The following is a 19289-nucleotide window of genomic DNA, read 5'->3' as shown; positions in this document are numbered from 1 at the left end:
ATATACACGTTTCAATGCTATTCTCCCAGAACATCCCACCCTCACCTTCTCCCTCAGAGTCCATAAGATTGTTCTATGCATCTGTGTCTCTTATTCTGTCTCACATATAGGGTTATCGTTACCATCTTTCAAATTCCATATATATGCATTAGTATACTGTATTGTTGTTTTTCTTTCTGGCTTACTTCACTCTGTATAATGGGCTCCAGTTTCATCCATCTCAGTAGAACCGATTCAAATGTATTTTTTTAATGGCTGAGTAATATTCCATTGTGTATATGTACCACAGCTTCCTTATCCATTCGTTTGCCGATGGACATCTAGGTTGCTTCCATGTCCTGGCTATTGTAAACAGTGCTGCGATGAACATTGGGGTACACGCGTCTCTATCAATTCTGGTTTCCTCGGTGTGTATGCCCAGCAGTGGGATTGCTGGGTCATATGGCAGTTCTATTCCCAGTTTTTTAAGGAATCTCCACACTGTTCTCCATAGTGGCTGTACTAGTTTGCATTCCCACCAACAGTGTAAGAGGGTTCCCTTTTCTCCACACCCTCTCCAGCATTTATTGCTTGTAGACTTTTGGATAGCAGCCATTCTGACTGGTGTGAAATGATACCTCATTGTGGTTTTGATTTGCATTTCTCTAAACGTAAGACCAGAAACTATAAAACTCCTAGAGGAGAACATAGGCAAAACACTCTCCGACATAAATCACAGCAGGATCCTCCATGACCCACCTCCCAGAATATTGGAAATAAAAGCAAAAATAAACAAATGGGACCTAATTAAACTTAAAAGCTTTTGCACAACAAGGAAACTATAAGCAAGGTGAAAAGACAGCCTTCAGAATGGGAGAAAATAATAGCAAACGAAGCAACAGACAAACAATTAATCTCAAAAATATACAAGCAACCTCTGCAGCTGAATTCCAGAAAAATAAACGACCCAATCAAAAAATGGGCCAAAGAACTAAACAGACATTTCTCCAAAGAAGACATACAGATGGCTAACAAACACATGAAAAGATGCTCAACATCACTCATTATTAGAGAAATGCAAATCAAGACCTTATTCCATTTTAATTATACCAACTTCACAATAATAAGCAGGACAGATATTTTACTTTTTCTATTATGTAAGGACATGTATAAAATGAGGTTATCTATTTCCTGAAAATGAGTAAGCCTAGTTTTAAGTTATATCTCATTCTTTTATTTATTCCTAAGAGAATGAAACCCACACTGATATTTTCCTTATCAACTTTGAGATCAATATCTGTTTTCCTCCATTAAGTGAAAAAAATTACAAAATTTTCAATTTTTATCTTTCTTCAGTTTCTCTACTCAACTCTTGTCTTCTAGATTGCTATTTTCTGGACTTTTGGTTTCCTATTGTTAAGGGCAATTCACTTCATTTGCTTCTTAGATGAAGATATAATTTATTATACTTTATTTTCCAAGTGGCAACTCCATGGATGTCTTTTCTTAACAAACTATACTCTCAAGAATCCCTACAAAGAAATTCAATGTATGGCCAAGTTTATTAAATCCTTTATTTCTTAAAATATATTCATTTCATCTCTGCATTTAAATGTTACAAATGGGTGTAAAACCTAAATTTAAAAGTTAAGAGTTTCAATCTATTGTATTGCTTTTTTGTGCTCTTGCTTCCAGGAGAGCTGTTAAGATGTCTGATATCAGCCTATTCTGTGTGCCTTTATATATACTTTTCTCTTTCTGGATGATTTTACAATTTTATCTGTCTTTGAAGTCATTTAATTTCACTCTCACATCTCCTGATATAAGCATATTTAATCTGATGTCTATATCTCTAGTTAAATCTTGCTCATTATTTTAAAATATTTCTGCCTCATCATCTTTTCTTCACTGTCATCTCTACTTCTCACCTCATCTTCTGTCAACATTTCTCTTTTTTATACACTTTCAGAGACATCATTGAGCAAATCATCCAGATCTCTAATTGATTTTTCCGTTGTGTCTATTTTGTTTTCAGCCATAATTTTTTTTAATAAATAATATATCTCCCACTCTTTAGGAATCATATTACTAATAACACTTTATCTCTGAGTGTTTATTATGCCTATGAGGGGAAAGCAAGAAGTGATTTAGTCCTGTTTGTTATGCAAAATGTTTCTGCCTAGATGAAGCCCTTACTTACTCCATTGCTGCCAGTGCGTGGGCCTGGGGGTGTAAAAATGAGTTTGTAGGAAACAATTGTGGGATATAGGAAAATCCCAAGAAATAAAGATAACCATGGAAATAGAGGCACTCTCCCATGTACCTGCGTTAACAATTGAGAATAGAAAATCTCTCATATATGCAAAGGTATCAGTAGTTTAAAGTGAAAGTGAAAGTCACTCAGTTGTGTACGACTCTTTGTTAACCCATGGACTATACAGTCCATGGAATTCTCCAGGCCATAATACTAGAGTGGGTAGCCTTTCCCTTCTACAGGGGATATTCCCAACCCAGAGATCAAACCCAGATCTCCTGCATTGCGGGCCACTTCTTTATGAGCTGAGCCATAAGGCAGAATTACCTGTTAATGGAATATATGGTTGGTCTTGATCAAATAGCTGCTACTGTATTATTTTTATAGAAAATTATTTTATTCTGAATATAAATACTTTGTAAAAGAATTTTAAAAGTCTTTGTAGACCTAAATCAGTTTTTTGCCGGGGGGGGGGGGGTTGTTTCAGACTTTAAAATAACCTTTCATCTCATGCCCACTTATTGCTAGTTATGTCAAATGTATTCCCTTGCCTATAATTCTAATAGCATGACTTAATTAACTCATTTTATCTTTTAGTATAAATCAATTACAATTAAAATAGGGTTTGTTAAATCTCAGTGGAGTATTGTTCCATGTTAAAAACATTTTTACTCAAGAGATCAAGTGTGATTAACTTCAGTAAGAGGCTAAAGGGTCAAATTATTCTGAATAGAGGGAAAGAGTCACAGGTTCTTTCTTTATGGAATATTTTATTCCATTTCTAAATGTGAGATGATAAATCTCCATTAGTCATACTAATTTACTCCAAACTAAAATTTAAGTGTTGTTCTCAAGTAACAAGCATGCATATGAGGGTAAATCCAAGGTAACCACACAGGGGCTGTCAAGGATGATCCCCTAAACAGACTCTCCTGAAAGAGGTATGAATGGTGTATTTTGTGGCTGCCACTTGGACTTCTTGGTCTGATTTTCACTTAACAGAGTGCTTTTGAGATTGATCCATGTTGTTGCATATACCACTCATTTGTTCTTTTTCTTTTTTTTTCTTTTATGACAGAACAGTATTCCATGATCTGTTTATATGTACCATAATTTATCTGTAATTTATCTGTTCACTGGTTAATGGACCCTGGGTTCTTACTAGATTTGGTGACTATGAGTAAATTTGCCATAACCCTTCAAATATAGGTAGTTGTATGGACTTATGCTTTCACATATTCTATGGTAAATCTCAGGAGTGAAAATGCTAATCATTTGTTCAACTTTCTAGGAAACTGTCTTTTCCATCATCATTAGAAAGCAATGATGGTGGAAAGGGTAGTTTCTTGTAATGTTGCACTGCAATAGTGCATATGTGAAGCATTTATGAGAGTGCTTTATTAAGTTACTTGCCAGCACATACGGTATGGTCAGGATTTTTGTTGCTATTGTTCATTTTAATTTTAATCATTCTCAGACATGGGCAGGAGTATCTCAGAATGCTTTTAATTTGATTTTCAATGACTAATGGTGTCAAGCAATTTTTTATATGCATATAAGGCATCCATATCTCTTTGGTGAAGAGAAGACAGTAGTTCAGTTCAGTCGCTCAGTCATGTCTGACTCTTTGCGACCCCATGAACTGCAGCACGCCAGGCCTCCCTGTCCATCACCAACTCCCGGAGTTTACCCAAACTCATGTCCATCAAGTCAGTGATGCCATCCAACCATCTCATCCTCTGTCATCCCCTTCTCCTCCTGCCCTCAATCTTTCCCAGCATCAGGGTCTTTTCCAATGAGTCAGCTCTTTACATCAGGTGGCAAAGTGTTGGAGTTTCACCTTCAACATCAATCCTTCCAATGAACACCCAGGACTGATCTCCTTTAGGATGGACCGGTTGGATCTCCTTGCAGTCCAAGGGACTCTCAAGAGTCTTCTCCAACACCACAGTTCAAAAGCATCAATTCTTCGGCGCTCAGCTTTCTTCACAGTCCAACTCAAATATCCGTACATGACCACTGGAAAAACCATAGCCTTGACTAGATGGACCTTTGTTGGCAAAGTAATGTCTCTGCTTTTTAATATGCTGTCTAGGTTGGTCATAACTTTCCTTCCAAGGAGTAAGCATCTTTTAATTTCATGGTTGCAATCACCATCTGCAGTGATTTTTGAGCCCCCCAAAATAAAGTCAGCCACAGTTTCCACGGTTTCTCATCTATTTGCCATGAAATGATGGGACCGGATGCCATGATCTTTGTTTTCTGAATGTTGAGCTTTAAGCCAACATTTTCACTCTCCTCTTTCTCTTTCATCAAGAGGCTCTCTAGTTCTTCTTCACTTTCTGCCATAAGGGTGGTGTCATCTGCATATCTGAGGTTACTGATATTTCTCCCGGCACTCTTTATTCCAGCTTCTGTTTCATCCAGCCCAGCGTTTCTCATGATGTACTCTGCATATAAGTTAAATAAGCAATGTGGCAATATACAGCTTTGATGTACTCCTTTTCCTATTTTGAACAGTGTGTTATTCCATGTCCTAGTGAAGTGTCCAAATAAATCTTTCATTCAATCTTAGAGATTTTTTTCTTATTATTTAATTTTAAGGGTTCTTTACATAGCCTTCCTGAATTCTTTTATCAGACAGGTGTTTGTAGGTACATTTTTCCAAGTCTGTGGCTATCTTTCCATTTTCTTAACAGTGTATTTTAAAGAAAAAGTTTTTAATTTAATAAAGTGAAATTTATCATTTTCTATCATTTGTGTTTTTTTGTTGTTACATTTAAGAATTTGTCTAAGATTACAAAAATTTTCTTCCTTCTTTGTATTTCAGGTTTTACAGTTTTAGGTTTTACATTTGAGGATATGATCCATTTTGATTTGGGCTGATTTTTTGTATACAGTATGAGGTCTAAAAAAACATTTGTATATGTATACACATTGATATCCAGTGTTTAAGCATCTTTTTTGAAAAGATGATTCTTTTTTCATTTCATGGGCTTGCTAAGTTGCTTCAGTTGTGTCCGACTCTTTGTGATCCCACAGTCTGTTGCCTGCCAGGCTCCTCTGCCCATGGGATTCTCCTGGCAAGAATATTTGAATGGGTTGCCGTGCCCTCCTCCGGGGATCTTCCCCACCCAGAGACCGAACCTGTGGCACTAGTGGTAAAGAATCTGGTTGCCAATGCAGAAGACGTAGGAGATACAGGTTCGATCTTTGGGTCGGGAAGATCCCCGGAGGAGGGCATGGCAACCCACTCAAATATTCTTGCCTGGATAATCCCATGGACAGAGGAGCCTGGAGGGCTATGGTCCATAGGGTCGCGAAGAATCGGACATGACTGAAGTGACTTAGTACCTATGCACACACATATACAACTCTGAGAGATGGTGAAGTACAGGGAAGCCTGGCGTGCTGCAGTCCACGGGGTCACAAAGAGTTGGACTTGACTTAGTGATTGAACAACAACAGCAATATATATGTACCACATCTTTATCCAGTCATCTGTTGGTGGACACTTAAGTTTCTCCCATATCTTGGTTACTGTAAAGAAAATAGTGCTGCTATGGACATTAGGGTGCATATGTCTTACCAAATAACAGTTGTCTGTTTTTTTTGGGGGGGGGTTTCTATACCAGGACTCTTTGGATCATATAGTAGTTCTGTTTAGTTTTCTGAGAAACTTCCATACTATTGTCCATAGTGGGCAACACTGTATTTCCAACAACAGTGTAATAAGTGTCCCTTTTTTCCACATCCTCGTGAACACTTGTTTTTTGTCTTGTGTTTTGACAATAGCCATTCTGATAGATGTGAGATGATATCTTATTGCAGTTTTGATTTGCATCTCCCTGCTGATTATGTTCTTGAGCATCTTTTCCTGTGCCTATTGGCCATCTGCATGCCTTCTTTGAAAAATGCCTATGGAGGTCTTAAGTCTTTAATCTACTTTGAGTCTGTGTATATGGTGTGAGAAAAGAATGTTCACGTCATTCTTTTTCATACGGATGTCCAGTTTTCCCAACACCGCTTATTGAAGAGAGCACTTTTTCCCTATTGTATAAATATTGCCTCCTCTGTGCCAGTATCAACCCTGTTTCGATTATTGCGTTTTTGAAGTATAGTCGGCAGTTTTAGCAATATGCTTTTTTTTTTTTTTAATAAATTTATTTATTTTAGTTGGGGGCTAATTACTTTACAATATTGTAATAGTTTTTGCCATACATTGACATGAATCAGCCATGGGTTTACATGTGTTCCCCTTCCTGGACCCCCCACCCACCTCCCTCCCCATCCCATCCCTCTGGGTCATCCCATTGCCCCGGTCCTGAGCATTTGTGTCATGCATCGAACATGGAATGGTGTTGTATTTCACATATGACAATATACATGTTTCAATGCTACTCTCCCAGAACGTCCCACCCTCACCTTCTCCCTCAGAGTCCATAAGATTGTTCTATGCATCTGTGTCTCTTATTCTGTCTCGCATATAGGGTTATCGTTACCATCTTTCAAATTCCATATATATGCATTAGTATACTGTATTGGTGTTTTTCTTTCTGGCTTACTTCACTCTGTGCAATATGCTTTTAAGGTTCCTCCATGCCTTCTCTGACTTGATAGCTCATTTCTTTTCATCACTAACTGAAATTCAATTGTATGAATATACCACAGACTATTTTTCCATTCACCAGTGAAGAATGTCTTGGTGGCTTTCAAGTTTTCGAAATTATGAATAAATGTTATAAAAAACGTCTGTGTGCAGGCTTTTCTGTGGACGTAAATTGTCAGCTCATTTGGGTAAGTACAAAGGAGCACGATTGATGAATCGTCTGGTAAGAGTATGCTTAGTTTTGTAAGGAGCTGCTGAACTCTTTTCCAAATGGCTGTACCATTCTCATTCCTACTAGCAATGAGTGAAGTGTAGTTGTTGCCCCATATCCTCGCTTACTTTTAATATTGTGGGTGTTTGGAGTTTGAACCATTCTTACAGGTGTATGATGGGATCTCATAATTTTTGAAAATATATAATTCCTTAATGACAGATGATCCTAATCATCTTTCACTATGCTTTCCATCTGTATATTTTATTTGATAAGTAATCGGTTCAGATTTTATTCTCATTTTATGACTTAGTTACTTGTTTCCTTCTTGTTGAATTTGTGCTTTCATTTTTAGCCACAGTGTTTTCTAATTTACCTTCTAATTTTCAATTATTTGGAGATTTTCCAGATATGACTATATTATTGATTTTTAGTTTATATTGTGGTCAGAGAAAATACTTTTTATGATTTTAATTACTTTAGATTTTTGAAGTTTGTTTTATAGCCCAGAATATGGTATACCTTTTGCTTTAATTCCATCAAATTTTGTTTCATGTATTTTAGAGATTTGTTGTTAGAATTGATACATGTTTTCTTGATGAATTAATCTCATTATTATGTCAATTCCTCTTTTGTCACTTGCTATATTCCATTATATTAAGTATATTTTGTCTGACATTAACATTTCCATTTCTTTTGATTATGATTTATATACTACATTTCCCCAGCCTTTTTACCTTTAGCCTATTTCTTTGTATTTGAAGTAGGTTTTCTATTGATAACAGAGTTGTGTCTTGCTTCTTTGATACAATGTGATAACATCTTCTTTTTAATTGGAATGTCTAAACCTTTATATTGAATCTAATTAATAAAATGGATACTTTTAAATCTACCTAATTATTTTTGTTTTCTGCTTATTTACTTGTTAGTTGCTCCTTTTCTCCCTCTTTTTTCCAGCTTCATTTTTATCTAATAAATTTTACTGCATTTTCCCACCACTATTACCTTTTGTTAAAGTGGTTGCTCTGCTGCTGCTGCTGCTAAGTCGCTTCAGTCGTGTCAGACTCTGTGCGACCCCATAAACGGCAGCCCACCAGGCTCCGCCGTCCCCGGGATTCTCCAGGCAAGAACACTGGAGTAGGTTGCCATTTCCTTCTCCAGTGCATGAAAGGGAAAAGTGAAAGTGAAGCCGCTCAGTCATGTCCGACTCTTAGCGACCCCATGGACTGCAGCCTACCAGGCTCCTCCGTCCATGGGATTTTCCAGGCAAGAGTACTGGAGTGGGGTGCCATTGCCTTCTCCGGTGGTTGCTCTAGGATTGACAATAAGTATATTTAATTGATAACAGTTTATCTTCAAATAACAAATCATAAGAATCTTATAATAATACATTCTCAATTCCTCTTTTTCATTCTTGTACAAATTTTTCATGCATTTTATTTCATTTTATTTTACCATTTTTGTTGTAGACAACCTTCCACTCCAGTACTCTTGCCTGGAAAACCCCACGGACGGAGGAGCCTAGTAGGCTGCAGTCCATGGGGTCGCTAAGAGTCGGACACAACTGAGCGACTTCACTTTCACTTTTCACTTTCATGCGTTGGAGAAGGAAATGACAACCCACTCCAGTGTTCTTGCCTGGAGAATCCCAGGGACGGGGGAGCCTGGTGGGCTGCCGTCTATGGGGTCGCACAGAGTCGGACACGGCTGAAGCGACTTAGCAGCAGAAGCAGCATTTAATTAAACTATTATATTTGGAGATAATTACAGATTTGCATGCTGTTGTAAGGAATGATGAAGACAAATTTTGTACTCTGCACACAATTTTTCCCACTGTTAGCATCTTACAAAACTTACAAATGATAGCACAACCAAGAGATTAACATTGATACATTTAAGATACAGATCCATCACCACACAGATTCCTCATCTTGCCCTTTTATAGACACACACACTTCCTTTCTGTATCAAACCCCTCCCAAACCCTGGAAAGCACTAGTCTCTTCTCCCTTGTTATTGTTTGGTTATTTCAAGAATGTTATACAAATGGGACCATACCTGTGGGGACTAGTTTTCTTTTTTTCGTATAATTCTCTGGAGATTCATTCAGGCTGTCTGTGTATCACTAGAAGGAGTGATACACAGACCTACTACCTACTCCTTCATTTCTGAGTAGTATTCTACGGTATGAGCATACCATAGTTTGTTGAAATATTTGCCTGTTGGGTTGCTCAAATTTAGGATATTATGGAAAAATTACTATAAACATTTATATACAGGTTCTGTGTAATAGTTTTTCCTCCTCTGGAATGTTTTGAATGTAATTGCTGGGTCACATGATAACTGCATGTTTAGATTTCTAAGAAAGTGTCAAAGTGTTTTCAAATGTAGCTATGCCATTTTAAATTTCCTCACCTATTAGTGATTTAGTTTCTCTGTATTCATACAAGCATTTGGTATTGTCATTTATTTTTCATTTTATCCATTCGGATAGAAGTGTAATGAAGTGTATCTCATGGTGGTAATTTGTATTTCCCTAATAATTATAAACAACTTTTCATCTGCTAAATTGTCATCTATACATCCTCTGTGGCGCTGAATTGTATCTTTACATATTTTTCTCAAATTCTAATTGAATTATTTGTTCTTAATTGTCCAGTTTTGAGTTCTTTATTCTAGAGAGTGTTCCATTGTGAGCTATATGTTTGGCAAATATTTATTCCCAGTCTGCCGCTTGTCTTCCCATCATGTTAGGTGGATTCTGGTGGAGAAAATATTTTTAATGTTGATGAAGTCCAGGTTATCAATTTTTCCTTTTCTGAATTGTACCTTTCACACCTTCCTTAAAATGATGGTGTGAAACATTCTTCCTGGCCTAGAAGAGTAGAGTGCCAAATATCATTTTCTGAATCAACCCTTGATTCAAGTAACTGACAAGCCAGCAGAGAAAACCAAATTAAGAACTAATCTCACAACTCATGATTAAAAATAATATAAATTAAAAATGTAATAACAGAATTTTTTTAGAGAACCTCACTTAGCAACTAAGTCAAGAGTATAGGCCTCAGGAGTGTGTTAAGAAGTCAAACAATTAAAACTATTTAAAGACCTAAATAAGTGTCCAAAGAAATAATTTAAAAATGTGGATCTTTTCTTGATTAAACTAAAGGAATAAAACTTCGTTAAAGAAAAAAAAAAGGATAGGTAGTCATACCATGGCATTATTGTATGTATATTGTTATATGTATACATTTTAATAGTTGGGCTTCCCAGGTGGTGCCAGTGGTAAAGAACCCACCTGCCAATGCAGGAGACATAAGAATGAGGCTTTGATTCCTGACTCAGGAAGATCCCCTGGAAGAGGTCATGGCAACCCACTCCATTATTCTTCCCTGGAGAATCCCATGGACAGAGGAGCCTGGTGGACTACAGTCCACAGGGTCGCAAAGAGTTGCCACATGACTGAAGTGACTTAGCACACACGCACTCATGCACAGTTAATACATAAACTGGTCCAAGCCAAGACTGATGCTACATGACACCAACAGCTTACAGAATAATTATGCAAATTTATTTTTAAATGTTTATACTAATACTGTTATTTAAAAACTTCCAGATTCAAATTTCAAGTATGACATTAGGGTGTAAGAACAGTCATTTCTCAGGATTGTCAGCAACCGGATCATACTTGACACTACACTGCACATTTGCGATACCAAACAGGCTTTTCAACCTGAGGTCATTAGAGGTACCTGAAGCAGCATCTTGATTACTTTTGTTTATATTCTATGTTCTCTTTTATGTTTGAAATGAAGATTCATTGTGAATATTACTGTACCTAGCTTTAAAATATTTTTCCTGAGAAATTTGAAGTTGGCAAAGTTGACATTCTGCTTTTAATCCATCCTAACAAGATGTGACAAATTATCTAAACATACTTTTATTTTGAAGACTTGGCCTAAGTGGAATTAAATAGCTAAACACAAGTATAATTCCTGAAATATATAAAGTATAATTTATAATTCCTATAAATTATAACATTTATAATTCCTAAATGTTATAAATTCTAGCCCAAAAGAATTCTATGAAGTTTGGAACCATTACATAATCTTATCCCTATTAGTCTTATTTCTGTTTTTATTAAAATGTTACCATTTGGGGCCCCCAAATATTCTAATCTATTTACTAAATATCAATCTAGTTTATTCAGTTCAGTTCAGTTCACTTCAGTCACTCAGTCGTGTCGGACTCTTTGCGACCCCATGAATCGCAGCACACCAGGCCTCCCTGTCCATCACCAACTCCCAGAGTTTACCCAAACTCATGTCCATCGAGTCAGTGATGCCATGCAGCCATCTCATCTTCTGTTGTCCCCTTCCCCTCCCACCCCCATTCCTTCCCAGCATTAGGGTCTTTTCCAATGAGTTAACTCTTCACATGAGGTGGCCAAAGTATTGGAGTTTCAGCTTCAACATCAGTCCTTCCAATGAACACCCAGGACTGATCTCCTTTAGGATGGACTGGTTGGATCTCCTTGCAGTCCAAGGGACTCTCAAGAGTCTTCTCCAACACCACAGTTCAAAAGCATCAATTCTTCGGCACTCAGCTTTCTTCACAGTCTAACTCTCATATCCATACATGACTACTGGAAAAACCACAGCCTTGACTAGACGGACCTTTGTTGGCAAAGTAATGTCTCTGCTTTTTAATATGCTATCTAGGTTGGTCATACCTTTCCTTCCAAGGAGTAAGCGTCTTTTAATTTCATGGCTGCAATCACCATCAGCAGTGACTTTGGAGCCCAAAAAAATAAAGTCTGACACTATTTCCACTGTTTCCCCATCTATTTCCCATGGAGTGATGGGACCAGATGCCATGATCTTAGTTTTCTGAACGTTGAGCTTTAAGCCAACATTTTCACTCTCCTCTTTCACTTTCATCAAGAGGCTTTTTAGTTCCTCTTCACTTTCTGCCGTAAGGGTGGTGTCATCTGCATGTCTGAGGTTATTGATATTTCTCCCAGCAATCTTGATTCCAGCTTGTGTTTCTTCCAGCCCAGCATTTCTCATGATGTACTCTGCATATATGTTAAATAAGTAGGGTGACAATATACAGCCTTGATGTACTCTTTTTCCTATTTGGAACCAATCTGTTTTTCCATGTCCAGTTCTAACTGTTCCTTCCTGATCTGCATACAGGTTTCTCAAGAGGCAGGTTATTAAAAGTTGCAAATCTCAATTTTTACATATAAAAATAACAGTCTTTTAAATAATTGATTATTGTATCATTCAAATCTTACTATCTATATGTGACTATTAGCATTTCACCGTTAAATATAAAATAAAACATTACTTAATGTTGCATGCAGATCACTTATCTCTACAAAAAGTTGAATATTAAAACAAAACAGTATGTTCAAAATACATACCTGGTTTTTATTATTAATATTTATTTATTTGCAATTGTTGATGGTTAGTTTATAATATTGGTTTGATTTCTATCATACATCAACATGAATTAACCATAGGTGTACATGTGTCCCTTCTCTCTTCCATCTCCCTCCCACCTCCCACTCATTCCCATCCATCTAGGTTATTACAGAGCCCAAGTTTGAGTTCCCTAAGTCATAAAGCAAATTCCCATCAGCTATTTATATATATTAGTGTATACATATCCGTGCTACTCTCTCCATTTATCTCACCCAATCTAGAGCCTATGATACAGAGTGAAGTAAGTCAGAAGGAAAAAAACAAGTATTGTATATTAATGCATAAATGTGGAATCTAGAAGAATTGTACTGATGAATCTGTTCACAGAGCAGCGATGGAGATGCAAACATACAGAACAGACTTATGGACAAGAGTGTGTGAGAAGAGGGAGAAGGTGAGAGAAACTGTTTCTATTATTTACCTGTTTTACTTACACTTATTAAATATGACAGCAATCTATTTGATCATTAATTATACTCTATGGCTAGAAAATAGCCATTCCAGAAGGCTCAGCCTTCCAATGGTCAAGGTCAAACAGAATCAAATCATCAATATGGACAGAATATCAGAACTATGGCTGAACTTTTGTTACAGTTCATATACATATGTATGTGTGCGTGTATATGTGTGTATGTATATATGCACACAAATGTGGCAACAGAATGATTATACAGTTTGTATTTTAATGTACCTATCCTCTATAAAAGTTAATAATGGTTTAATGTCATCATTTTCTTCCTTGAATATCTTAAATGTTTAATTAGAGCTATTATATCTAAACAAAAGCTAACATCCTATTCAAAAATAGAACACTAGAAGAATTTTAATAAAGTCAAGACTCTTTCAAAAATGTCCACTCACTATTGGTTTTTAACCAGCCACATTGTTAACCAGCCAGGAGAAATAATTCCTGGCCAGAGCAAGGGTGGCCAAGATGAGTCCGGTTGGGTGAGTCTGGCCACAGGCGCTGCTTGGTAACCAAGGACATTCATTCCACTACTGAGATCAGAGCAACCCAGCCACCCTAAGCTAATGAAAACCAATCTTGAAAAAATCAAATATTTCATACATTTCTACCATTTTTTTTCATGCTTAATGTTTGCAGTATTGAGTTTTTTTTCAATTATCTATGGAAAAATGTTTGCAGGTTCCCATTAACTATAAAATACATAGCACAAAATTCTAGATATCCCCATTTTATAAATTAATGACCAATGATGTACCAAACACTCCCTCATTTAATCCTCACAGAAACATCATACACCATATGAATTTGTAAGCTTATACATAGGGAAATTGAAGCTGTGACTTGCCCAACATCTCACAATGGTAAGATGCAGGGTCATCACACTTCAAATTCGGCATCTACTCTACCCTAAATGCCTGCTGGTCATGTTAGCACCTGTTTTTCTTGGCATGAGGTCTGAACAGCTTAGTATGGAGCAGTGAGGTCCCTGAAAGTCAGAGGATTTGCTGGGGTTTATGCCAAAGGTCCATGCATTTCCCAAGACACCCACTCAACACAATACCTGATTCATCCTTGAGCCGGGGGTTACGTCTCCTGGCAGGCAGGCAACCACACACTAAGATCAGCCTCTGCATAGCCCTGGATTTCTGCCACCCACCTTCCCTTTCTGTAATTACCTCTAAATTTAATACATGATCATTAATGATGGTGCCTATGAGGATGTGATAATATTTCCCTTCCTTTATTGGATAAGCGCACCTACCTGTCTCACTCCGCGTTTTTAACAAGTGCAGTCTTAGATTAGCAAACCAGGAGGTGTTTTTGTTTTTTTTCCCCTGACCCCTGCTTCCATGGAAAGCATCTAGCTTTCTCTATTCTAAAGTTCACTGAAGTATTTTTCTGCTTTCCTGCAGTTTTTAAGTAGATAATAAGTTCCAAAATTCACCAGCCTTTCGCTGAAAGAAGCTTGTCACGGTGGTTGGTAGCTAATGAAGGCCCCTTTAGTTTATCTTCATCAATTGTCAAATATTTGAGTCCGTGAAGTGGTGTGATGAGGTACAAAGACAGATATTTGAAGGGATTTTAACTCATTTGAGCAATTACATGCTTAACTGCCCTGCGATAATCTGCCAGTCTGAGTCTTTTCTACACAGCACAAGTGGGGAGCGTTAGAATAGCTGGATTTAGAACATAAAGGCTTAGTCTGAATGGAAGAAAGGCACCAGAGAGATTAATTGCCAGTAACAAACAGCAGGACTGCTTGCAAGTTATATATCACATAGTTACCTACCAGCAGTGAGGGAGGCCAGCTCACAGAGGATGGCCCGGGCTGGGACAAAACAGGCATTACACAGAATCCTGAGTACCAGTGACCATCAATTTATAGGGAGGCAGAGAACTCACTTTTTAAAAAGTGCATGCATACATACATACCACACATATATACAATATATACATACATTCACAAATGCAACATATACATTAATTCATGCACTATATACATACATTTATACATACTATACGTGTGTGTGTGTGTGTGTGTGTGTATGTATATAGTTTTAAAATAACAGCTTTTGTCAACACACCTGTTTAGAAAATTTACAGGGCCATTCTTCTAATAGTTAACAGAGTCTACTAACCCATCATTCACATATCCTGTAAATTACATGTGATTAAGTATTAGAAATTAGCATAAATGCAATGCCTAGAGAGCCAAAATAATTTTGAAAAAGTTGAACAAATTATCTGATTTCAAAACCTACCATAAAGCTATCATAATCATGATAATATGATCTGGGTATAAAGACAGATATGTTGATCAATAGACAAAATAAAACCTTGACATTAAATAATTTCACAAGTTGATTTCTAGTCATTAAAAACATGATTCTAAGAAAACAAATCTCAAGAAAATAGATTTTTGTTACTGTTGTTGCTTTGGCTGCTGAATCGTGATTTTTCTTTTCCTACTGTCTTTCCCGGATTGTTGTTTACATTTTTGGCCCAGCAGGAGTTATCCAGAGTGACACCATGTTGATTATGTTACAACATTGTGATATATGATGAGATATTCTTCAATTTACGCACTTGTTTATTCACTAATTCATCTTAGTCATCTATGTAATGTTTCTTAAGCACCTGTTGAAGTTTGTTCAGCTTAGGAATGGGGATCAGAGGAGTATGGGTGGAGGGGTGGCATCTCAGGGTCATTGAAGACTAGTAGGATTCCCAGAGAAGTGGGGAGAGTTGAGCCTTTCCTGTGGAGTGACGAGCATGAGCAAAAATATGGATATAAAGTGCGGTGGGTTGGGAATGAGGAGTATTTATCCTGAAAGGCCAAATTGTGGAAATGTGGGTGAAAAGGCATTGATGCCTTAATGCCACATAGACAAGGTTGGACTTAACCTGTGGGAAATGACATATTGTCAGAGAGTCAGTGGGTAGAAGCTGTGTTTTAAGAAGGTTAACCTGGAAAGAAAAGCTTTGACAAACTTAGACAGCATATTAAAAAGCAGAAACATTACTTTGCCAGCAAAGATCCATCTAGTCAAAGCTATGGTTTTTCCAGTATTTGTGTATGGATTTGAGAGTTGGACCATAAAGAAAGCTGAGGGCCGAAGGATTGATGCTTTTGAACTGTGGTATTGGAAAAGACTCTTGAGAGTCCCTTGGACTGCAAGGAGATCAAATCAGTCCATCCTAAAGGAAATAAACCCTGAATATTCCCTGGAAGGACTGATGCTGAAGCTGAAGTTCCAATACTTTGGCCACCTGATGTGAAGAGCTGACTCATTTGAAAAGACCCTGATGCTGGGAAAGATTGAAGGCAGGAGGAGAAGGGGACGACAGAGGATGAGATGGTTGGATGGCATCACTGACTCAATGGACATGAGTTTGAGCAAGCTCCAGGAGATGGTGAAGGACAGGGAAGCCTGGTGTGCTGCAGTCCATGGAGTGGCAAAGAGTCGGACACGACTGAGCGACTAAAAAACAACAACAGCAACCTGATAGGAGTTGTGTCAGGGGAAAAATCAATCAGAAGTGGGGGAGCCAGTAGGACAGCTTTAACAGTAATCCAAGCCAACCCACAATGAAGAGCAGTTGAACTGTGGTTAGGAAAGTGCAGACAGAGAGAGGGAAGGATATGTAGAATTAATCATATTTGTCCTCTGCTTTGCTGTGGTGGGTGACAGAGGAAGGCTCAGAAGTTGTCCCCAGGCCTTGCGGCTGGTGCTAGAGAGGGGAGTCAATATCATTAAAAAGGAGAATATGGAGGAAAAGAATGAAGAGCAGATTTGTCAAAGAAGATCACTGTTTTCCCTAAAATAACATCAGTGGTTCTGGCTCTGGTCCTCAGCTGATCAAAGAGCAGAGGTAATGCCCTCAAGAGTAGTCATAAAAGAGGACACAGATCTGGGGTTGTTGGCACTGGCATGGGGGTTGAATTTGGAGTCTAGGTGAGATAAGGAAGCAAAGGGGACCAAGATCAATCCCTGGGGGACATCATCCCTGAAGGAAGAGGGTGCCACAGTGATGCTCATTGACTACTTACTCTCATAAACACTGAACCGAGGACTTGCACATGATTCCTTTATCTCATTGAAAATCCACAGCCACCATGTAAGACACACTCTTATTCCTACCTGGCCAGTAAATGTCAGAACTAGGTCTACTCTGGTGTTGAGACACGTAAGATGGGAAAGGCAAAGAGAAAACGAGGGGAAATCTCATCTGAGGATAACCAGGGAATTTAGGACATGAAGGTGTTTTCCTTCTTTGTGTTTCAGTTTCTACCCTCCCAAACAAGTCATCGAGTCTTGCTGTACATCTCAGATGAGGACAGATGAATGCAAGGATCCCACACTCATCAGGGGGGAGGTACTGAGCCCTTCTTTAGAGAAAAATGCAAAAATAGATGAGCAGGATGAGGAATGGTCATTCATAGTTATCCACTGTTTGCTCCTGAGTCATCTGTATCTTCAAGATGCTATTTGTGTACTTATTTATTAAAATATGTGAAAGTGAAAGACGTTCAGTCGTGTCCAACTCTTTGCCACCCCATGAACTATACGACCCATGGAATTCTCCAGGTCAGAATACTGGAGTGGATAGCCTTTCCCTTCTCCAGGGAATCTTCCCAACCCAGGGATCAAACACCTGTCTCCTGCATTGCAGGCAGATTCTTTACCAGCTGAGCCACAAGGGAAGCCCAAGAACACTGGAGTGGGTAGCCTATCCCTTCTCCAGCAGATCTTCAAAACCCAAGAATAAAACCAGGGACTCCTGCATTGCAGGTGGATTCTTTACCAACTGACCTATCAGGGAAGCCCCAATTAAAATATAGTAAATAAAATAAATCTTTATTAAATGAGTGGATTGACAACAAAAGACTGAGCAATCATATTTTTACACTTAGGGGTTTAATGCATGGATTTTGGTTGGGAAGAAATTAAGATCAGTAACTACAGTGTTCCATAAATGGTTTCTTAGCAAAATAGTGCTACCTACTATCCATCTCCATAGAAGGTGCAGGATTTATTCAAAGTGTGCTTAATGAATCAAGTCATTCCCAAGGTTTTCATCTAATGAAATCTGATTTGCCTAGAGAAACAAATGACCTCCAAAAGCAAGTCTCTGGCATCATTTACCCATAGGACAGATGAATATGTGATTCCTCAGTCATGTTTCTTACCCAGTCCCCTTTGAAGTCGATATATTTGGGATTAGTTTGCCATCTTTTGCCAGTTTCTAACTGGCCTACTGGCCCATGCAGATCTTACCAAGGCTTGATGACTGACTTGGCCTTAACTAGACATGTATGTAGTGACAACTACCTAAAAAGCACTGGGTGTGATTAACTTTTTCCCTCCTTCCTCCTTTCTTTCCATAAGCAAGTACTAGACAATTAATTACTGCTTCTAGACCTATGAAAGAACTCCCAATAAAGGGGGGGCATGAATGAGTCTTCCCCTGATCCAGCCAGGTCTAAGAGATGAGCCCAATCCAAGCTAAAACATTTTACAAATCTGTTTCATTTCAGTGTGCCATTAAATCATACTGTGCATGCTAAGTCACTTCAGTTGTGTCTGAGTCTATGTGATCCTATGGACTATAGCCTGCCAGGTTGCACTGTCCATGGGGATTTTCTAGGCAAGAATACTGGAGTGGGTTGCCATGCCTTATCCCAGGGAATCTTCCCGACCCAGGGATCGAACCCAGATCTCTTATGTCTCCCGCACTGGTAAGTGGGTTCCTTACCACTAGCACCACCTGGGAAGCCTCCTGTACATACATCCAAACATTTTAATATAAGATGCTTAGTTTCCAAGACATTTGCATAAGATGGTATCCCCACTTTGGTATGGGCTTCCCAGGTGGAGCAGTGGTAAAGAATCCACCTGCCAACGCAGGAGATGCAGGAGATGAGAGTTGGATCCCCTGGAGGAGAAAACAGCAACCCACTCCAGTATTCTTGGAAAACCCCATGGACAAAGGAGCCTGGTGGGCTGCAGTCCACGGGGTTGCAAGGAGTCGGACACAACTGAGCACACACAGGTTCATGCCACTTTGGCACACACCTTGGCACATCACCAGACCCACTTCACCCCAATTTGAACAGCACCGACCTTGGGAAAACAGATGAGAAATAAAGTTTCCACCCTCAAGTACCTGGCCGCTTAGCAGGGATGACAAATGAGAAAGAAACAATAGACCCTGATAAAAGTTATGCAAGCAGTGCAGGCCAGAAAGCAGAGCTATGGTCTCTTTTTCCTTTGCAA

General features: G+C 38.4%; 2 long non-coding RNA genes across 2 annotated transcripts in view; one reads left to right on the top strand and one right to left on the bottom strand.

Annotated features, from left to right (window-relative positions):
- LOC145530368 (uncharacterized) overlaps positions 1–4978 on the bottom strand; it is a 30035-nt gene extending 25057 nt beyond the window's left edge. Inside the window, exon 1 of the long non-coding RNA XR_014071710.1 lies at positions 717–4978. This is a non-coding gene — a long non-coding RNA (uncharacterized LOC145530368). The remainder of the gene's footprint in view (positions 1–716) is intronic.
- Positions 4979–12788: 7810 nt separating this feature from the next.
- On the top strand, positions 12789–17532 carry LOC145530367 (uncharacterized). The gene is made up of 2 exons (XR_014071709.1): positions 12789–12936; positions 17298–17532. It is a non-coding gene; the product is annotated as an uncharacterized LOC145530367 (long non-coding RNA).
- Positions 17533–19289: the final 1757 nt, after the last annotated feature.

The sequence above is a fragment of the Giraffa tippelskirchi genome, chromosome 12, assembly GCF_054371585.1.
Source record: "Giraffa tippelskirchi isolate mGirTip1 chromosome 12, T2T-mGirTip1v1.2.pri, whole genome shotgun sequence".
Classification (NCBI taxonomy): Eukaryota; Metazoa; Chordata; class Mammalia; order Artiodactyla; family Giraffidae; genus Giraffa; species Giraffa tippelskirchi.
The sequence above is the reverse complement of the archived record's forward strand: the minus strand, read 5'-3'. Positions and strand labels throughout refer to the sequence as shown.